This window comes from Durio zibethinus, chromosome 15 (assembly GCF_047325235.1).
Source record: "Durio zibethinus cultivar Kanyao isolate XHJ-2024 chromosome 15, ASM4732523v1, whole genome shotgun sequence".
In the NCBI taxonomy this organism is placed as follows: domain Eukaryota; kingdom Viridiplantae; phylum Streptophyta; class Magnoliopsida; order Malvales; family Malvaceae; genus Durio; species Durio zibethinus.
Genome location: NC_143176.1, coordinates 10,195,053 through 10,213,224, shown reverse-complemented (window position 1 = coordinate 10,213,224; position 18,172 = coordinate 10,195,053).

The following is an 18,172-nucleotide window of genomic DNA, read 5'->3' as shown; positions in this document are numbered from 1 at the left end:
ATGTGATGAAGTTAAAGTGGCAGTATACATGTGGGATTAATTGGATTTGGTGATGTACATTAAAAAAAAGGAGTGGATTCAATGAATTTGAAATAGCGGTTAGCATGTAGGATTAATTGGAGTTGATATGTCATTATCCACATGGTGCAATTTTGGCTAATAAGGATGAAAATATATGTAAGTTAGATTAAGTTACCTAATGACATGTAAACAAAAACTGACATGGCAATGTACATGTGTTATAACTTTAAGCAACAGGAGATGAAAATATATATATGTTAAATATGCCCTAAATGTTATATGTTGTCAATATTCATATTCTTTAAACATACATGTAGAAGGGATCTAGGTTCAAATAGTTATATATATTCTGACAGAATCGAAAGCTAGTGCATCACCTAAGATTTTTGTTAGCATCTGAAAAGAAATAATGCAACTCAAAAGTATAATATAATTCTTGTTTCCATTTGTGATTCTTCAAGTAAAAAATCCAAAGAGAAACTTTTCTTTTTCTTATTGTTGCAAATAAAAAATAGAATTAGGGATTGTTTGGATGGTTTCGTAACTAAACCAAAGTAAGAAATTTCATTCACTTCGAGATAACAAATAAGTCAACAAATAAAATCCTTTGTTTTGATAGATCATACGAAATACTAATACATGTCATGAAAGTATCCTATGCTTTGTAAAGCCTAGGGTATCTAGATCATACACAATACTAAGTTATATTTTTATATTTGAAACATAAACCCATTATTTTGACATTTCTTTCAAATACAAAATACTAATCCATGACATCTCTTATTTTGTATTTTTTTAATTGAGAAAAAGAATATAATCGACCAAAGTAACTCGTGTTTGAGATTTAGGTTGCCTTGGCTAGTTTTGGCCATTAAAGGCTAAAAAGAGAGAAATGGTAATGAAATTGATTTCATTAATATTTTTAGAATTGTGTGGTATCCTCGTAAAAATTCTCTTTAATATCAAATATCTATTTAGTTAAGAGTTTCTTCACCTCACTTTTTATCATTAAAAACAATATATAGTTGAATTGTATACTTGTTTCTTCCTTAATTTATCATTTTTTTAATTCAATACTGAAACTTTTGACTTCACCCATGAATGTTAAAATTTGGCGTTGTTCTTTGGAAACCCTTGATCTTTCATCTTATTTTCCCTAGCTCAACCTAGACACTAGAAAATTTATTATTTTCAAAAGAAAAAAAAAACCAAAGATTAATGAGAAAATGAAACAGTTATAAACGAATCGAATACACACTTTGGCTTTTAGTTGATATACATTGGCTAAAATTGCTTCATATGCTTTTTGAAGAGAAAATTTTCAAAAAATGGTGGTAGAAAAGAATTTCAAAAATAAAAAATAGAGGATGGATGGGAAAGGAGGAGAGGAGAACTAGAGAAGATACAACACATAGGAAATTCACAAAATGATTGAGTGGGTAATGGAGGGAGAGTGAAATAACCTAAAAGAATTACTTTTTCCTTTAAACAATGTAGTTTAGGGAAAATATCTTAAAATTCTTTCCTTTAAAAAATTCTTTTTAAATGATGTAGAATAGAAAAAAATAAAGGACTTTCCTTTTAAAATGTCTTTTAAAAAGTTTCTTCACAATTATATTTTATGTTTAAAAAATTCCTTTTAAAAAATTTATTATTTCCTTTAAACGTTGTAGTGTTGGTTCCTTTTTTTATGGGAACCTAAAATATATTTTTTTCTTTATCAAAACCCACAAGTTTTACTAATTTTTTTAAGTCAATTTTTTTTGGCCAATGTTTAAATGTTTGTCTTAATTAGGCAAAATAAATTAATAATGAAACATGTATTTTAATTTTTTTAATTAGATAAATAAAGTATAAAAAACTAAATTGTATATGCAACATTTAATCTATTTTCCTTAATTAAAAGTTTCTCAGATATGTAAAAAAACAAATAATTTGTAAACTAATAATGTTTAAAATAAATTTATTGATCTAAAGTTTATCTTATTTAATTTCGATAAGTTAACTATATAACTCCATAATTAAATATATTATGCTTAAAAAAATTGTATCATTAGATAGATATATAGCATAAATTTGTCTTTCACTTTTAAATTACATATCAATTTGATCTTATTAGTGACCGACAAATAATGTAATCAAATCATTTAAGAGTTTAAGACATTTCTTATATCGTCATATAACATCAGACATTTATGTGACAAAATTGTATCATGATTAATAACTATGTTTTGGTGATATATATGTTTGTCACCATATTTTCTTGAGAGCACAAAGGAAGATAAATTGTCATCAATAAAACATATTTTAAATAGTGACATCAGGCTAAACTTTTTTATAAAACAATGTTACGCAATACATCATAGATAAAATATTTAATTTGTGACAAAAATTGTTAACGTTAACTAAAATCTGAATCATTACAAAAAAAATTTTCACCTTGGTAAACTTTGGTGCCAAGTTTTTAGTGACATTATGACATGATAATTTAATATATAATCATATAAATATCAAAACAACCAAAAAGCATGATGAATCATAATGTTCATAATGTTTAACGTATTTTGTTTGACAAAATGTTATACATCATTTCGAAAAATCGTTACAAATTACTAGATTTATTGTAGTAAAATGACGGAAGACAATAACAAATCCATCTAACAATCTTTTACCCCTATATATCAAAAGAATTCTAAAGGGGTTCAATAATGACCATTGTTAAGTGAATAGAGAAAGGGGGAGGGGTAGCTTCTAGAGACTTAAAAAGAAAAAAAAAAAGAGAAAACATAAAGGAAAATGAAAAAGTGAAGAAAGATAAAAATAAAATATAAAGTAGTGTTTGGTTTTAGAAAACATAATCATTTTTTGTTTTCATTTTCTTGGAAAATGAAAAATATGAGTGACAACTTGTTTGGTAATTGAAAATGAAAATAACCTTTTTAGAAAACAAAAATGAAAATGGGTAAAAATAGGAAAACAAAAAAAAAAGATGTTTTCAATTATGAAAACAAGGGATCTACATTACTTTTTTCCTTATGTTTTGCAAGTTACCATATTTAAAACACTTTTTAATGTCATTAATGAATAAATATATTATATTTATAATTAGATGCCATTAATAGTAATATTATTGAATATATTACTTATTTCTTTATCTTTGCATTTTTAGAGAATTATTTTTATTTTCGTTTATCAAATACATTTTTTAGAAAACAAAAAATAGAAAATAAAACTATTTTCTAGAAAATGAAAATTAAAAATTTTAAAAAATATTTTTTAAAACCAAATAAAGCCTAAGTTTCTAGAGGTTTTTAAAGTTACACACTTAAAAAACTAAAATGAGAGAGAAAGAAGAAGGAGAAAAAGAAAGAGAAAAGCAACAATAACAACTATCTAGATCAACCATTCACATCTCATTGATGCCACCTGTAGAGGTTCAAATATCTCCTTCTTTCTTTTTCTCCTTCTTTTATTCTTTTGTCCTTTTAAACCTCTATTTGGTTGGTGAAAAAAGAAATAAGAAATGAGAGAAAAAGAAAATCTTTTTGTCATTTTTTTTACATTTCCTATTTTCTACAAAGTTTGTTAATTATAGATCTAATAGTAAATTGCTCAAAAATATGGTTTATTTATATGTGCAATTTTTTTTCTTTTTGGTTTACTTAGTAACCGAATGATTGAAAGTTATTGTTTTGATAATAGAGATAATATGTAAGGAAAACAAAAGGTATTGGCCTCATAAAATTTAAGGTTTTTCTTATCATTTTTTTTATTACATAAAGGAAGAACCTATGAATTGTCATCAATTTTTATTAACTATAAATCCTATCATTTTTGTTGTCATGCTATGCAAAATATGAGTTGAAAATATGGGAGTTTCCAAGTGACAACTACCTTTTTTTTTTCAAATTTCATTTTCAGGCTTTTGCATTAATATTTAATTCTTCTCAAATGTTTGTTGATCATAGGTTGTAGTGATGAAAAGCTCATTCATAGGGATAGTTTTGATCTTTTTGCTATAGCGTCTACTTTAAAAGTCTTACGATATGTTGATTCTTGATTAATAAATTTAATCATATACTATCATTTAATATGTATTTTATTTTGATTTGATAAGAGAGTGAATATCTCTTATGATTGCTATCAAACTCTTTCACAAGGGATTTATATAAATGATACTTTTTCATGTGGATGTATGAAAAATAACAAAGAAATAAAACAGGTAAACCCCAAAGTCAACTTTGATCACAATTGCATAAAATTTGATCAAAATGAATAGAACTAGGGTTAATCTCCAAAGTTTTAATGAAACTTTTCAGATCTTAATTTCATAATATCTCATGATTTTTGGTGTATTTGAAATCACAGTCGTCCCCTAGAAGTATGAAATTACCAAAATACCCATATAAGGGTATTTTTGTAATTTGACCTTTTCAAGCTTGGATTTTTATGAAACTTTTTAGGTCTTAATTTCATAATATTTGATAACTTTTGGTGCATTTGAAATCACAATTGTACTCCAAAAAATGTGAAATTACCAAAATACACCTATAAGGGTATTTTTGTAATTTGACCTTTTGGAGCTTGATTTTCGTGAAACTTTTCAGATCTTAATTTCATAATATTTCTTGATTTTTGGTGCAATTAAAATCATAGCAGTACCCCAAGAAATATGAAATTACCAAAATATCCCTATAGGGGTACTTTCGTAATTTAACCTTGTCGAGCTCGAATTTTCATGAAACTTTATAGATCTCAAATTTATAATATTTCATGATTTTTTATCTTTTAAAATCCCAAATTTGAGTATGGGAACATTGATTTCTAAGAAAATGGCCTAAATACCAAAAACCTTGCCTTAAGGGTAAAATAGTCTTTTCATGTATTTGGAGGATAAAAATCCAACCTTTGCAATGAATAATATGGACCATTAGATCTTTTATTGATCTTGATCAAATGATCAAAGATGGTTCCTTGAAATAATAAAAGGACAAGCTTTGACCCTTGGATGAAATCTCATCTAAGGGTCTATATTTATTAAGAATGAAATTTTTTTTTTTTTTAGTTGACTATTAAAAGGGGCTAGGGGTTCAGTCAAAACAAGAAGAGGGCTGAAAGGCTGGGAAGAAAAAAGGCCAAACATGTAAAAAAAGAAAGGGAAAAAGATGCTAAAAAAGCAAAAAAAGAGGAAGCTGAATAAGGAGGTGAAGGAAGAGGAGAAAAGAGAAAGAAAATGAGGGAAGCTGCCAAAAGAAAAGGGCTGGAGGGGAAGCTACCAAAGGAAGAAAGAAAAGGAAGCTACCAATAGGAATAAGGAAGAAGCTGCTAAAAAGGAAAGAGAGGAAGCAAGTCAAGGTAGAAAAGGTTTCAAGTTGACCATTTTTTTTTACGGTATCATTTCAATTGTTTCTTTGTTGTTTTTAGCTACTATCATGTACTCATTCATATAATTTAGTTGTTGACTGAATTGGATTCCTTTTCTTTACATGCCATATGCATTTTCAACTTAACTTCATGGAAGTTATGGTCAATGCATTCCCAAGTTGATTTGTTTGATGCTATGTTGTACTTGGTCATTGATATTTAGATATTCATTGAATCTAATGGTCTTTATGGCGTGATGAATACTAGAATTTCTTTTTCTATTTTTATTTCTTCACTTGTTAATAGTATTGTTTCACCTAGCTCAAAATCATGTCTTATTCTTTATTTTGGATTGTTTACAAACTATACAAAGTTTTGAAAAGATGCTGAAATTTTTACAATAAGGCTTACTTTCATGTATGTTTTATATCATCATTTATATTTCTCTAATGTTGGTTTAAATATGATTATAATTTAAATCCCATGCATTTTCCTTTTATTGCTAGTTTGGTTAAATTTCCATGTTCACTTTGATTTTTATGCAATTTAGTTTTTGCACCTTAATTATTTTTTTAATGCAAATTTGTTTTTCATTTATTAATAATAAATCGAATGAAATTTTCCAAGATGATATTTTATAGAAATTTGAGTAATGATTCTCTAAAATGTCTAGGTGAGGATATTTTTCTAAAAATACTACCAAAGTAATGGAGTATTTAGGAAAATATTTAATAAAAAAGGTTTCATTTGTCAATTTTTTCTAAAATTTTGATAGATATTAATAATAATGTATAATGACTTCTTTCAGTAATAAAATTGATATAATTAAAGTTTAAAATTAGAACAAAAAAATATATAATTAATTAAGGAAAGGACAAAGTGAATAAAAACTTTTGAGAATGAGATTCTAAGAAAGTCCGAGTAGAGATTCTTAAGAAATCCCTAGGAGATTAAATTTTTCTAAAATATTGCCAAAGTTTTGGGGTATCTGAGGAAATTTTCAATAAAATTTTTTTATTTACTTTGTTCCTTTCAAAATTGTTGGTGATAATTGGAAAATAATTAAAGAAGATTAAAACATAATAAGTGTTATATTTTTTGTATGCATATTCTACTTTATTGTTTGCATTACATAATTTTAAATGCAAATAAAAGTTCCCAATAATGGGACCTTAAGAAGTTCAAGTAATGATTCCTGAGAATTCCCTAGGTGAGAAAAAGTTTTTTAGAAATTGCCAAAGAATTTGAATATTTGGAAGCCTCTTTTCAACACGAAAGATTTCCATTTTATCATTATTCTCAATTTCAATAATTTTGTATGAAAATATACACTTTTGGAAATAAATTTGTTTATAAATAATGATATTATTCCATAATTTTAAAGTAAATGAAATTTTCAATGAAGGGATTTTGAGAAGTCTTAGTAGTGATTCTTGAGAATTCTCTAGGAGAGAAAAACCTTCTAAAAATTGCCAAAGTATTGGAAGATTTAGAAGTTTCTTTTCAATATGAAAAATTTTTATTTTATAATAATTTTCTTTAACTTGAACAGTTTTTTCTTAATAAATAAGAGAATGTTTTTAAGAAATAAATGTATTTGTGGATAATTATATTATTACATGATTTTTAATTTTTGTTAAAAAATAAATGAAAAATCTGCAAGGATGAGATCCTAAAAAAATTTGAATAATGATTTCTTAAGAATCTTTAGGTAAGAAAATTTATCTAAGATGCCGCCAATGTATTAAAGTTTTTAGATTAATTTTCGATAAAGATTTCTCACTCTTTTAAATGGCATAGAAATGAGTTTAGGAAAATACTATTTGTTTTTCAAATCATAGATAACATTTTTTTTTCAAAAATAAATATTGGAAATAAATATGGATCACCGAAGATATTATTTTTTAGAATTCTGAGTAGTGGTTCTTAAAAGTTCTTTAGGTAAAATGGTTCCTTTTAGTATTACTAAAGTATTGAAATATTTTTAGGAATTTTTCAATATAAGGTTCTTATTTATTTTTCAAGCTTATTAAAAATAAAAATATGTTTTTATAGAAAACTAAGAAAATTAATTTTTAATACCAAAATTAAGACCATTTTTGTTAATATTAAAAGATAACACATAATTAATTGGTATCAAATTTAAACAGGCATCGTGGGGGTGCTAATCCTTCTCCATGCATAACTGACTTCCGAATCCAAACTATTTTCGCATACCCTAAAATTATCTTTTTAATAAATTTTAAAATTTTATTAGGAAGGTAAGTTTAAATAGGTGACCAATCACATCTAGCTAAAAAGGATTGGTGGCAACACCATTTCTTTTGTTTTCTCAAATTCATCTAGCAGTCCTCAAAACTGTTATGATAGCTTGGTGATTCCATTAGGGATGTCATTTTTCAGAAGGTCAGGCCAAAAATTAATAATGTGTTATCTTTAATTTTGTTTTAATGGTCCTAATTGGTATTTAACCTTAATTTTCTTAGTTTTAATTCTTTTTAATGGTAATAATAATAATAATAATAACAATAATAATAATAATAATAATAATAATAATACTAGTGAAACAAAAAATTGTATTTTATCCATGTTATTTATTTATTATTTGCGCTTTTATTTTATGTTTCATATGTACTATTATATTATTATAAAGTGCTTAGAATAAGATTATAATACTTGGTTCCTTTCTTTACACACAACACATTCACATCATGCATGAGCTTTATACCTAGGCTCCAACATTTTTAGGAGGGAGTAAAGTATCTATGCTTTCGTGATGTGATAATCTCCGTAATAACAAGCAAAATACACCCACTCAGATTGAACCTTTTCTGTTCATAGCCTATAATAGATGAGGATTGGGGTGCCTTACTAGTCCTATATAGATGCCAGTAAGGAACAATTTAAGAACCTTTTAGATGTATAAGTCTTTATCCAGCATATCGTGAACTTTAAGGTACTAGCCTGAGGTAGAGCCATGCCAATCTTTTTTGCAAAAAAGTTACCCAAAATAGGGCACAAAGAAACATTCCAATACAATTTGTATTTAGGTGTATGAATGGTGTAAATAAAACTAAAATAGTGTAAAACAATAATGGTGTGGGTAAAATTAAAATTTTGAAAAAGGAAAAATAAAGGAAAAAAAAAGCATTCTTTTTTAAGAAAAAAAATTTTCTTTTAACATAAAATTCATTCATTTTATAGTTATCTAAAATTTGCCTTTTTAAGAATTTTTTAAAATAAAATTAATTTTTTTACCATTATCCAACAAAAAAAAAACAAACAAAAATTTTCAAAAATAAATGTTTTTATTTTTATTTTTTTATGTTTATTGGCCAAATAAAAAATGTGTTCTTGAATTTTTTTTCTTTTTCAAAAAAAAAAAAGAACTTTAAATTTGAATGTTGTTTTGTCTTTCACATTTTCATTTGATCTTTTATAATCATTTTTCATCATGTTAAAAACAAAGAATAATCAGATAGTATATACACCTCATCCCATGCATTCTAATAGATAGTATATGTATCACATCTGTTGCACATCGTAATAAGATAATACATGCATTGCATCCCATCCACATCAATGGATGGTACATGCATCCTATCTTCATCAATGGATAGTACATGCATCCCATTTTATGCATAAGTTGATAAATGATATATGCCTTCAATGCGCATCTTAATAGGTAGTACGCATATTCTATTTCATTACATATTTTAAGATAGTGTCAATTTTATTAGATCGACATAACACAAGCATTCCAAGTAGACATATATCATGCACTTGATAGGTTCATACATTCCTTATAGGTATGTTGCATTTATATATCTTATGACCATATATATGGATTCATGAATGGTAGAGTTTTATAGAACACTCATTACATTTTAAATCCTACCATTACTATAACATAACATTACATTCCTTGTATACATATTCATGGATAAGGAAACTTTTACCATTTGGGGGCCTGTATATAAAAATTCATTGTCTTAGGTATATTTGCATTTCATGATATTTTTTAAAACATGCTCTGTGTGTCACATAAGTTAAAAATTATTTCTATAGCATTCATTTAATAAGGGTAATAGTATAAAATTTTTGGTTTAAGTCTCAGAATAAAATGATTATCTTAGTGGGAATTAGAATGACAAAAATGGGAGATCAATTGGAAGCAAGGATTAGTACATTGGAGTTGAATCAAGAAGAATTTTGGTTTAAGCTTCGAGAGATGAAATAATAGATGGCTCAATTGATAGAAATGGTTAAAAGTAGTGGTGGGATTGAGTTTGTTGCTTTTCAAGGATCGTTGTCACTTCTGATTCCATTAAATTAAGATCAATTGCCGTCTGTTAGTTTTGGCACTTTTCTTGAGCATATTAAGGCATTAGGTGATTCAAATAGTGACTGAAGTTTGGGTGAGCTCAAGAAAGGAATGAATGAACTGGCCACACAAATAATTGAACTCAAAAGTGTGATTTTCAAGATGAAGTCACTTAGTTTCAAACAACTCTCACAAATCATCTCGAATTCCAACCCACACCTAAATCCTTCTCATGATTGTTTTCAGCCTCTTTTCCAAGCACCTAAGATTAGGCTGCCAAACTTTATACAATATTCAAGAAATCCATATCTAAACCAAAATCTTTGGCCTTCCATTCCTTAACCACTTGTTTAGCCATTTATTCAAGTTTGAACCTTTTTACCACCATCAATTCTAAGACTCTTAAAAATTACCAAAGAAAAAAAATAGTTAGGTTCTCTCCCCATTTTATATAAAGAACTTTTTTCTATCTGTTTGAGAGACACTATATTGTCCCTATGTCTTTAGAGCCTTTAAAGCCTCTGTACCCAAAATATTTTAACCTAAATGCAAGATGCGAATACCATGGTGGGAATACGAGGCATTCCATTGTGAATTGTGAAGGTTTTAAGCACAAGGTGCCGTCACTCATAGATGTAAAATGGTTTAATCTAACTACAATAAGGGATTAAAAGATCTAAGAACAATGAGAAGGGGATGGCAAGATGATGAACATGGATGGGACTTTTGTTTAAAGAGGGTCTTCAAGTGATAGGTTTATGAATTTTTGCTGTTTGAAAAATGTTTTTATGTTGATATGACATTGTCTATTGAACTAAGATATATGAATTATGGTTTGTCTTTCATTCTTGCTCCTTTGTCAATTTCCATACTTTTCACTAAAGAGTTTTGTCATTTGTGCATTTATTCATTCATCCATTCATCCATTCATCCATCTATGTATCTATATAATGTAATTCATGTGTGCTCCAAAATAGAAAATTTTTTCAAAAATAATTTCGGTGATTTCTTCAAAGGGTTAAGAGAATATAGAGAAGATTATCAATGGACTTTGTGTTCAAGGAAATGATGAACTTGAAGGATCTAACTTAAGACCCATAAGGGAGGCATTAAGAAATCTAAATGAATAGAGAAGATATAATTTCTTGGAAGCAAGAGTTCAAGCTATTGAAGGTAAGGATGAATCTTTTGATGCAAAGGAATATCAACTAGTTTTAGATGTGGTTATTTCGCCCAAGTTCAAGGTTTGACATTTGAAAAGTATACTGGAACTAGATGCCCTAAGATACATTTGGCTTAATACTATTACAAAATGGTTGGGTATGTTGGTGATGAAAAAATACTTATTCATGTTTTTCAAGAAAGTTTGATTGGAGTAGCAGCCAATTGGTATTATAGTTTGGAGAGTAGTTAAATTCATACTTGGAAAGATTTATTGTAGGCATTCTTAAAGCAATACCAACATATGTTGGAGTTGGCTCCAAATTGATTAACCCTTCAAAATATGAGAAAAAGCCTTAATGAGAGCTATAAAGAATATGTGTTAGATGAAAGGAAATGGAATTACAAGTACGACCATATCTTACCAATAGGGAACTAAATTCCCTATTTGTGGATGGCCTTTCTTTTCCCTATTATGATAAGTTGATTAGCAATACTTTATCAGAGTTTGCAGAGTAGTTGTTTGCTATAGGTAGAATCACCACAGGGGAATAGATCTTTAGTGGCTTTTTTTTCATGTTTAACAGTGTTTATAAATGCCACTATATAATTTGCGACGTCTATCAAAAACACCACTAAAAGTGTCGGCTATACCTTGTCAGAGAAAATAATGGTGTTTTAGGAAAAAAATACCACTAACTTAACAACATTTATAGGCATAAATGTTGCTAAATTTAGTGGCTTTGTTTTACGAAAACACCATTAAATTTTTTACTTTGGCGGTGTATGTATCCAGAAATGTCGTTAAATTTGTAAATGCTGCTAAATTTAGTGACATTTTTCCTAAAAATGTTGAGAAATTTAGTGGCATTTTTTACTTTTTTTCAAGATTTACTACTACAATTAAATAAAAAATAGATATATATTTTTAAAATCATAAAAACAAATTGAAATTCATAAACTAAATATTGTAAATATTTAAATATCTAAATACATAATTTGTTCCAGTATACATGTAACACAAAGTTTAATACATTAACATTTAAATTGTTTCAGCACATTAACCAGAAATTTAAAATGTATGAAATTGATAACCACTTAGATTTAGAGCACTACCATTTGATAAAGCGTTTTTTTCACCACAATCACTAGTTTACTCAAGAACCTATTGAAAAAAGTAAAACAAATTTTTACACTTAATAATAAGCTATTTCTAATATTAAAAAATATAAATAGTTACTAAATATAATACCTAAGTTGGTGGATCACATAGATAGTTTCTTGGAAATTGTTGTTGCATAAAATTCATAACAGTATTAAATCGATTATGCAACTGCTTATGCTCCTTATCTATTTTAGCTGGCTCTTCAACTCTTTTTGTTTCCATTTGCTACACACGTTGTTGCATAGTTTGCAACTTCTCTCTCAATATTAAGATTTCTCACGAAGATTGACTTATTGAGAATGTAAATTGATGGGAGCTATTTTCATAGTAGCTAGATGATGTTGGACCCAATCCAAGATCTCAGACCCATCCATGTCTTTCTTTTCCGATAACTTTTGTGAAAATATGATCTTCCAATTCTTGCATGTTGACAGAACAATCAAATGCTGCTTCAATCTTAATGGTTATTTTCTCTTTTGCTTTCTCTTGTAAATTAATCAAACAAAGCTATAAAGTTTAATAATTAATTCATAATATATTTGAAACAGTAAATATTTACACCTTCTATAAAATGAATCCAAAAAATTACCATAATTTCTTGTGTTTCAACATTCAAGTAAGATCTATCTTTTTATTTTTTGGATTAATCGAAAAAGTTTCACACGTCTAAATTTTTCACCTAACTTAATCTCTTACATAAAAAACACTATTTTTGTTAAACACACATCAACCATTACTTATTTATGCATGTCAAATGTAGCAATAACCATAGGACACATTTAATAAAATGTAATTGGAGCTATCTAAACTATTAAAATAGAACAATAATTTTAAATTTATATTTTTTTCCTTTTAACATTACAAAGAGTCTTAAATAGACATCAATCATAACTTATTCATACATATCAAATCATGGAAACCAAATTCAATCATTTGGACAAGTTTAATATCATGTATTGAAGCTATCTAAATTGTTAAGACATAAATATAATTACAAAATTATATTTTTGCCCTTTAACGATTATCAAAATCCTAAAAAGACATAAATGGTAAAATTTTCACACATATCAATCGTGAAAACCAAGTTCAATCATTCGAACAAGGTTAATATTATGTATTGAAGCTATCTAAATTGTCAAAATAGAATAATAAAGACAAATTTGCATTTTAGCCTTTTAATGACATAAAAAAGTACTAAATAGATATAAACGGTAACTTTTTCACACATATCATTCATGAAAACCAAGTTCAATCATTCGAAAAAGTTTAATATAATGTATTTAAGTTATCTAAACTATTAAAACATAAAAATAATTGCAAAATTACATTTTTACCCTTTAATGACATAACAAAGTCCTAAAAAGACATGAATGGTAACTGTTTCGCACATTTCAATCATGGAAACCAAGTTTAATTATCTAGATAAGTTTAATATTATGTATTGAAACTATCTAAACTGTTAAAATAGAATAATAAACGCAAATTTGCATTTTGGCCTTTTAACAGTATAAAAAATCCTAAATAGACATAAATGACAACTTTTCACACATATCAACCATGCGAACTAAGGTCAGTCATTCAAATAAGTTTAATATCATTTATTGCATCTATATTAACTATTAAAATAAAATAATAAAAGCAAATTTGCATGTTGGCCTTTTAACAGCACAAAAAATGTGCAAAACAAACATAAACAATAACTTTTTCACACATCAATCATGAAAATCAAGTTTAATCATTCAGACAAGTTTAATATCATATATTTAAGCCATGTAAACTGTTAAAACATAAATATAATTGCATATTTATATTTTTGCCCTTAGTGACATAACAAAGTTCTAAAAAGATATAAATGGTAACTTTTCACACATATCAACCGTGGAAACCAAATTCAATCATTCGAACAAGTTTAATATAATATATTGAAGCTATCTAAACTGTTAAAATAAAAAAATAATTGCATATTTACATTTTTGCCCTTTAATGACATAAAAGTGCTAAATAGATATAAATGACAACTTTCTTATTTGATGCATTACTTACCTTTTCTTTTTGCTTTCTTGCAAAGCTTTTTGATCCACTCATGTGGCTATATTTATGTTGCTTTCTACCAGCAATACCAATTTTTTCTCTTTCCTTTCATAAAAAGTAATCTCATATATAGCAGAAATACAAATATTACCAACTAAAAACATAATACACCTTTTTTATTAAAAAAATATTAAAAGTTATAAATTAATACCTCTCTTTTCCTTGAGAACCAAAATCTAACTAACTTCTCATATTGTCCCTCATCACCATAAAGTAGAGTATCTATTGTGGTCTTTATAGTACTATTTCAATTGAAATATTTTTTCTTCAAATTATGCTTGTAGTCTTTCCATTTCTTTCCTAATGACTTAAGCATAAATGAAGTAGGTAGTTCAAGTAAAAATCTTTACTGTAACAATACAAAAAGAAAAGTTACAATTTATAAACCAACTTTAAAAGAATTAATATTTTTAATATGTAATTAATTATAATAATACTTCAACAAAGTTTAAAGCTTTGGCCTTAAATTTTGCTGAAACTTTATGCCATGTTTCATAACGAATAGGCAATTTCATGCCATTACAAGCAATCATTCCTAAAAATCTAGCTAGCAATTGACATTCTTCACCAATTTGTTGCTTATCAGAGTTTGCAAACAATACTTTAATAATTATAATCAAAATCTCACTATGTGGTTTACGATAACTACATTCAAATTAAAAGCAGAATCAATTGGTGGGATACTATCTAAGCCTAAACCTACCGTATTGTTAGATCCAATATCAGTTGAAAAATTAGAAGAGACTAAGCTAGAACCGATAGTAGACATATTTCCCTCCAAGTCCATGGCCAAGATCAATAGGTGTCACAGACGGTTCTGAACTAATAACTCCGATATATACTCCCCTCAATTTATTCCTCAGCATTAGAACTTAGTTACATTATAAAAGAAAGTCAATTAAAAATTGAAAAGTTCAAACATTATATATATAACCAATGATATATAAAGAACATATCTAAAGAACATAAATAGACATTGAGAAGTTAAGAAATCATGATCAACGATATACAAAGAACATATTGATTTGATTAAATTAAAAGATAATGTAAAATTTGCAGCATAATAAATACACAAAAGATAATGCCGCATAAATTACATAAAAGCATTTATTACATTATGTTTTGAACATTCTAATTACAAAATATAGATGATCCATCATGGTTTATAAATGTCTTCATCAACATCTTCACAAACTCATTGAGTAGAGGTACTAAAGATATTTTTATCCAAGTTTTGGCTAACAAAAAGAAAACATTCAGTTTCATAGTTAACATCATCTCTGGTATCTAAACCCATGTCAAATAAGTCCCTAGGTATGTTATAAAGAACAACAAACCAACCCGATTCTTTAGGGTCTTCAGAATAAAAAAACTTATTTGACTCGAGAGGAAAAGATATAAGGTTCATCGATAAGTTATTGTCTGATATGTATTAATTGAGAAAAATTTATGATTGTCAATCTAAACTGTTCTTTATTAGTGTCCCTCACACTATTCATATTAGCCCAATCATATTGAAATAAGACAACCTTCCTCTTGCCATAATAATCCAACTCAATGATGTTATTAATTATGCTATAGTAGTCAACATTTCCCTCCAAATGGTTTGTGTCCCTAGCACTAGCATACATAGCTAGTAGTTGATGAAGTAACAACAACTCCTAAATTTTGTGTTATTCTAATTCTCTCGTGGGATTTGGTGTGAAATCTAAATTCATTGACGATGAACCATTTGTATTATTTCACAATCCTATTCGGACCTTGTGACAGACATTTCACCTCTTCACTAACAAGCCTTCCACTCCAAACCTATAAAGTTGGAATGAATTATATGTTATTAATTTTATTTATACCCTAAGAATTCTATGTATAATTCTCAAAATGGGAAGTATGGTATTACTTACAATTTTCCTAATCATTCATGAAAATTTTTGATGAACAATTTATTAAGCTCTCGAATGTTTGACCGTTAATAATGTGCAAGAGGTCTCAAATTGTTTCTATACTCACTACATGCATCAAAATAAATTATTAATAGTAAGAAGCACAATTTATAAATTATGCTTAATAGAATGAATGATTTTCTCTCATGAATAACTTACATGTGCAATGATTCAATTTAGTCATGATGAAAAAGAATATATTGATGTGCTTGTGCCTAAGATTTATCATCTAACTCTACCACTTTGACTTTGCCTATTGGTTGTCTAAAACTTTCAAAAAAATAAGTGTAGGCAAAGTCAATATGCTGCATACTGAGATTTCTTGATGGTCTATTAAATCTCGTTTCAACATTTTCCAAATACCAAGAACAAAATGTCATACACTCATTTGCTAAATATCCTTCAGTAATAGAACCTTTTAGATAGTATTTGTTGTGACAACAAGACTTTAACCTCCGTAAAAACCTAAGGCATAAAACATTTGTCATAAACCTTTTTTAATTAGAACGGTATCATAAACACTAACAACTTATTAATAAATAATTCCTTTTGATAGGATACATCCATCGATAATAAATTGGTCCACTGACTTTTGCTTTATATGAAAGGTGAATAACCAAATGCACCATAATAGTGAAAACGTTTGGAGGAAAAATCTTCTATAAATGGCATAAAGTAATTACGGCTCGACTTGAAGTTTTTCAAGCTCTTTCACATTCAGAACTTTCCCACAGAAAGCTTTAAATATGTTACTTAATTCAATTACAACTGAAGTGACTTACTTTGATATTGATGAACGTAAAGCAAAGGGAAGTAAATCCTACATCAAGACATGGTAATCATATGACTTCAATGAAGAAAGTTTTCATTCCTTCAAATTCACACATCTCAATATATTTTACACATAGTTATCCGAGACTTTCACATTTTTCAAAATCTTGCAAAACACATCTTTTTCACTTTTAGACATCCCAAAACAAGTAGGAGGCAATTAGGATTTACCATTAAGAAGTAACTTTAGATGAAGGTCAGGGTGAATCCCCATGTTAACTAGGCCAAGCTAACTCTTTAAGTTATTTTTTGATCTTCTATTCACATTGAGTATTATCCTAATAAAATTTTTGCAAACATTATTCTCTATGTGCATTACATCAAGGTTATGACATAATAAATTATATTTCCAATAAGGCAAGTCAAAAAAGATACTTCTTGTTTTTTACAACTTAAACTCATTAGGGTCATCTTCTTCATCTTCCTCCTCATCACTTTGATTATCAACATTACTAACTTAAGTATCAGCATCACCAACTTGAAGAATACGAGGTCGGATACCTTTAAAGATTTCTTTCACTCTTTTTCTTGATTGAGCCATTTTTCATAAATAAAATTGATATCTTTTAACTTTGATAAGATATCAGACCCAATAATTGGTAATGGCACTTTCTTTAACTCTCCAGTACCATTAAAGAGATGTTTTTAGAATCTAAATTTATGATTATCATCTAACCATCTACAATGTGCCATGTAACTGAACTTTCTACCATTATGTAACCACTACGAACATGTTTACGCAGCATAACATGGATAAGCATAATGACCTTTGGTGATCCAACCAGATAAATTTGTATAAGCAAGAAAATCATTGATAGTCCATAAAAAGGCAGCATGCATATTGAAGTTTTGACGCATCATAAGTCTCAACTCCTTTCCATAACAGCTTTAACTTTTCAACCAAAGGTTATAAGTAGATGTCTGTATCATTTCCCAGACCTTTTTCCTCAGGAATTATCATAGACAAAATAAATTATTATTGCTTCATGGCAATCCATAGTGGCAAATTATAAAAAATCAATACAATTGGCCAGGCACATTAAAAAATACTCAACATTTTAAATGGATTGAATCCATCAGATGCTAGTCTAAGCATGATATTTCAAGGATCAGAAGCAAAGTCTGAAAACCTAGAGTAAAATAATTTTTATGCTAAAGAATCAATAGGATACCTTAATAGTCCATCATCTATTTGTTCATTCTGATGCCACCTCATAAAATCTGTAATTTTGGAAGACATGAAAAGTCATTAAAGTTTCGATATTAATGAAA